This window comes from Pteropus alecto, unplaced genomic scaffold (assembly GCF_000325575.1).
Source record: "Pteropus alecto unplaced genomic scaffold, ASM32557v1 scaffold10, whole genome shotgun sequence".
NCBI lineage: Eukaryota > Metazoa > Chordata > Mammalia > Chiroptera > Pteropodidae > Pteropus > Pteropus alecto.
Window position 1 is genome coordinate 8,191,629 of NW_006431210.1, and position 5,018 is coordinate 8,196,646.

The window sequence follows — 5,018 nt, forward strand, 5'->3', positions numbered from 1 at the left end:
TCACATTCATTTAACAATAGCTCACCATTTTAAATTTCAGTCTACATTCAAGTATGTCTCCATGTTTTCAGGACTCAGTAGCTTTATAATTTATTATTTTTCCCAGGTTCTAATCCATATCATATCCCTGAGTTACTTCTGAGCAAATGTCTTTTCTGTTCTGTGCTTCAATAAATCCCACCACGGAATTGGGTTTACAATAGAAACTGCTTGAAAGAAGAAATGAGTTCAAAACTTGAAATAAGTTTCCTCAGGTAAAAACAAGTTTTTTTCCTCCCTAAAGAACCTCATTGAGCATGTGTCCACTCTTAAGGCAAGTAAGCTTGGACTTGAAAATAATTGACCAAGCTACGCCATGAGGAACTGCCTCGGCCCCCAAGGGAAATCAATCAAGGGCAATTGAGAGGTTGTGATGTGCTTACTTCCCCTGTGGGATGTGGAAGGTATTTCCTGAATCATGGTGGGAGATCAATTTTTTGTTCATTTCTTTCGGTGCCAATCCTTAGGAGCAGAAGCATTGCTTCTTGACCCTCTCTAGGTAGAATCGATCTTTCCTTCTTCTGCATTCACCCAGAATTTTGTATGCTGCTTGTTTCAGCCTTTTTGAAGTTCAAGGAAATGCAGCCGAAAGAATGTAGGCCTTGGAGACCCAGAAATGTGGCTTTAAGTCCTGTCTCTGCTACTAATTAACTACATTAAGTTGTTTTCCAGGCATCACCAGTAGGTTAGGGGTGATAACAATGATCTCTTAGGCTGTTGTGAGAGTTAAATGTGCCACTGAATGAAAATCCCCCAGTGAAGTGTCTGGCACCTGATAGGCACACAGTCAGTAACAGGATGGCATTTCTGCCACGGGGTGAGAGAGAGAAGTTGGGTCACAACCTCCCTCTATGTAGCCTAAAAGATATGAACAAAAATAGATATCCTATTGCTGCATCAGCCACCATCAAACACATAAAATAGCACAGCTTCACACAACAAGCTTTAAAAAGTGTAAGTTAGAGACGAAAAGAAAAAAGAGTGTAAAAATACCCAAAGCTTGACAATGTTTCTAATAATATTTCTACCCATAAGCACCGCAGAGGGAAAAGTAGGTGGGTGGGACAAGTCTGAAAAATCTTGCCCATATGCTCCAAGTAAAAAGTCGATTAAGGTCAAGAGGTTTTCAAGGAGGTCAATTATCATTATAATAGCTCTGAATGTGTTAGTGTGGTTATATGGGAGAAAAAAACTGTGAAAGTGAGAATAGAGGATATTAAGTTATTTTTATTTGCAGATGATATAATTGTATACTATTAGAACTCATAAAAATTGTCTGAAAAACTATTAGAAATAAAAAAAGAGAATTCAGAAAATTCCCTGGTTGCAAAATTTATATCAAACTCATTAATTTTCTTATATACCAAATACAAACAAAATTTAGTGAAGAAAATATCCCATTTACAATACTGAGAAAAACATGAAAAAGAAAACAAAACTAGGAACAAGAAATATTCAAGGTTTATGTGAAGGAAACTTTAGAACTCTTCTGAGGGTTATAAAAGAAGACAGAAAAATAGTCATAACTTAGAAGGTCTCAATATGACATCTTTAGACATAAAGATGTTATCTTCTAAAATTAATCTACGAAGCCTATGCCATCCAAATTAGAATACCAAAGAGATATTTTAAAGAAAACTTTACGAAATGATTTTTTTTTGAGAAATACATGTACAAAATTGCTATCATGATTCTAAAAAATAAGGAAAAAATAGATTCAGTGAAATAAAATCCAGAATTTAGAGAATATTCATCCAGATATATACATGAATATGTTATATATGATAAAAGTTGGCATTTTATTTAGTGGGAAAAATGGATTTGTTAAAAGATGGTGTTGAGAAAATTGAATTGACTTTGTGGAAAAAAATAAATCTGGATGGCTACTTCAATCTCAACATGAATTTGAGATCTATTAATTGTATAAATGTAAAAATTAAAACCTTAGAAGTATTATAAGAAAACGTGGATGGCAAAAATGTCATTGAATTTGTAAAGGAAATATTGATAGTGACTAGTAAAAAATTACAAACTAGACCATGACAAAAATGTGATATAATGAAAAATCAAAATAAACTGCACAAAATATGTGCAATATGTACAATTGTCTTGTAAAAATGATTAATAAATATTCCACTTATAAATTTAGTAATTATTTTACAGAAAATAAGACAAACTACTACATAAAAGTGCTCAACCTCAGTTATACAAAACAAATACAAATAAAATTAGTGTTTACACCTATCTATTTGAAAAAAGTGAATATAATTGTTAATGCTAATTCTAACAAAGGTCGTGGAATATGGCCACTATCATTTGATTGAAATCCAAATTATTCCACCTTGAGGAGTGATTTGATAATAACTGAGACAATTTTATTTTTATTTATTTATTTATTTTTAAAATTTTAGGAGAGGCAACCCTTGGTTGACCTCACAGATCGCAAGGAACTTGTCAGCTTACAATCCTTTATTTTTTAAGGCCTACAGCACCCGGTCTTCCTAGGTGATCTCCCATCCAACTACTAACCAAGCACAACGCTGCTTAGCTTCCAAGACCAGACGAGATTGGGCTTGTTCAAGGTGGCATGGCTATAGACTATGTGAGACAATTTTAAATGCACACACCCAACAATTCCATTACCAGAAGATTGCCCTAAGGACATTCTTGCAAAACTACACAATAATATGGAATATGGTTTTTAACAGTTATAAAACAACATAAATATTACCTATGGAGTATTGGTCAAATAAAATATATTTAAAGAATAAAATTGTATACAGCTTTAAAAATTGTGTTATGTTGATATTTACTATTAATAGATTTTGAAAATTTATTAATAAATGACAAAAGCAAGGTAAAGATCAGTTGCACTGATTGATCCCTTTTGTGTAGATAAGCTGTGTGTGTACGTATGTGTGTTTCATACTTGCATATTTAGTTGGAAGATGATTCCAGAAAATTTTGGTACTTTGTTTATGTTTCTAAAGGTATTGGGGATTGGAAGAATGAGAAGCTAACTTTTTAAAAAATACAGATTTTTTTAATGCAGCAGTTTTAGATTTACAGCAAAATTGAGTGGAAAGTATAGAGATGTCCCATAAACCCCCTCATCTCTAATGCACACAGCCTCCCCCAGCATCATCAGCCCATAGCAGAGTGATACATTTGTTACAATTGAATCAGCACCGATGCATCATTATCAACCAAAGTCCATAGCTTGCACTGGGGTCCACTCTTGGTGTTGGACATTCTATGGGTTTTGTACAAATAATGACATGTATCCACAATTATAGTATCATACAGAATACTTTCGCTGCCATAAAAATCCCCTGTGCTCCACTTATTCCTCCCTCTCTCCGCTCAAATCCCTGGCAATGACACATCTTTTTACTGTTGCCATAGTTTTACCCTTTCAAGAATATCTTCATCGTTGGAAGTGGATGGTGTGTACTTTATGGAGATTGGTTTCTTTCTGTTCACATCTTTTGCGCATTTTAAAGTCAGAGCTCCCATTTTCTTATTTTTGAGTTTTAAGAGTTCTTTGAGTATTTTTGGATAGCAGTGCTTTATTAGTCCATCTTTTGCAATACTTCTAGTCTGTGGCTTGTCTTCTCATTGTTTTGACAATGTCATTCACAGAGCAGAAGTCTTTAATTTTAATAAAGTTCAACTTACCAATTCTTCTTTCACTGTTTAAGCTTTTGATGCTGTATCTAAAATGTCATCACTGAACCTAAGGTCATCTAGATTTTCTACTATGTTATTTATATTCTGGGAGTTTCATAGGTGTTTCCTAGTTTTGCACTTTATAATTAAGTCTATTATCAATTTTGAGTTAATTTTTGTGAAGAGTGTAAGATCTGTGACTAGATTCTTTTTCTTTCTTCTTCTCCTTCTTTGCATATGGAGGTCCAGTTTTTCTAGTACCAATTGTTGATAAGACTATCTTTTCTCCATTTAATTGCCTTTGCTCTTTGTCAAATATCAGTTGACTAAATCTGTATGTGTCTATTTTGGGGCTCTCTATTTTGTTCCAGTGATCTATTTGATCTTTTACCAATACCACACTGTATTTATTGCTGTAGCTTTAAGAGTATGTCTTGAAGGTGGATAATAATGTTAGTCCTCCGACTTTGTTTTTTTCTTTCAATATTGCGTTGGCTGTTGCATTACTTTGCCAGGGCTGTCATAACAAAATATTCACAGAGTGGGTGGTTGAGACAGCAGAGAGTTATTATTTCAGAGTTCTGAATACTGCAAGTTCAAGATCAGGTTGCCAATGGCAGAGTGTGTTTCCCCTGAGACCTCTCTCCTTGTCATGCACATGGCTATACTTTTGTGGCCTCTTCACATGATTTTTCATGTGTACTTGTACATTCCTCTGTATGCCTTAATCTCCTTTTATAAGGACACCAGCCAGTCAGATTAGGTTAAGTTCAATTCTAAAGACTTTATTTTAAGTTAATTACCTCTTTAAAGGCCCTTTAAAAAAGGGGACATTTGGACACACTGAGAGACAGAAAGAATATGTGTGCACAGAGGAATGTGAGAATGCAAAGGAAGGTGGCCTTATATAAACCCGAGAGACATGCTTCAGCAGAAATGAATCCTGCCTACACCTTGATCTTGGACTTCTAGCCTCCAGGACTGTAGAAAACAAACTTCTGTTGTTTGAGTCACCCAGTGTGTGGTATTTTGTTATGGTAACCCCAGCAAAATGATATTCCTTGTATCCTGCAACCAGCCTTGTTATAATTGCTTATTAGTTCCAGAGTTTTTATTTTTTTGGTAATTCTTTTTGGATTTTCTACTTTTATTAATGTTTTCTGAATTAAAAAAAACCTAATGTATATATTTTAAACTAAATAATCGTTCTTCTTCCCTGAATTGTGATGTATCTCCTCCATACAAATATGTACATATTAAGGGAATGATGTTTAGCATATGTGTTTAATGAATTAATTAGAATTCAAATA

The 5,018-nt window shown here is 34.0% G+C and overlaps 1 pseudogene; it reads right to left on the bottom strand.

The window, feature by feature from the left end:
* Positions 1 to 2,519: 2,519 nt before the first annotated feature.
* On the bottom strand, positions 2,520 to 2,638 carry LOC112470289 (annotated as a pseudogene).
* Between the last annotated feature and the right edge of the window lie 2,380 nt (positions 2,639 to 5,018).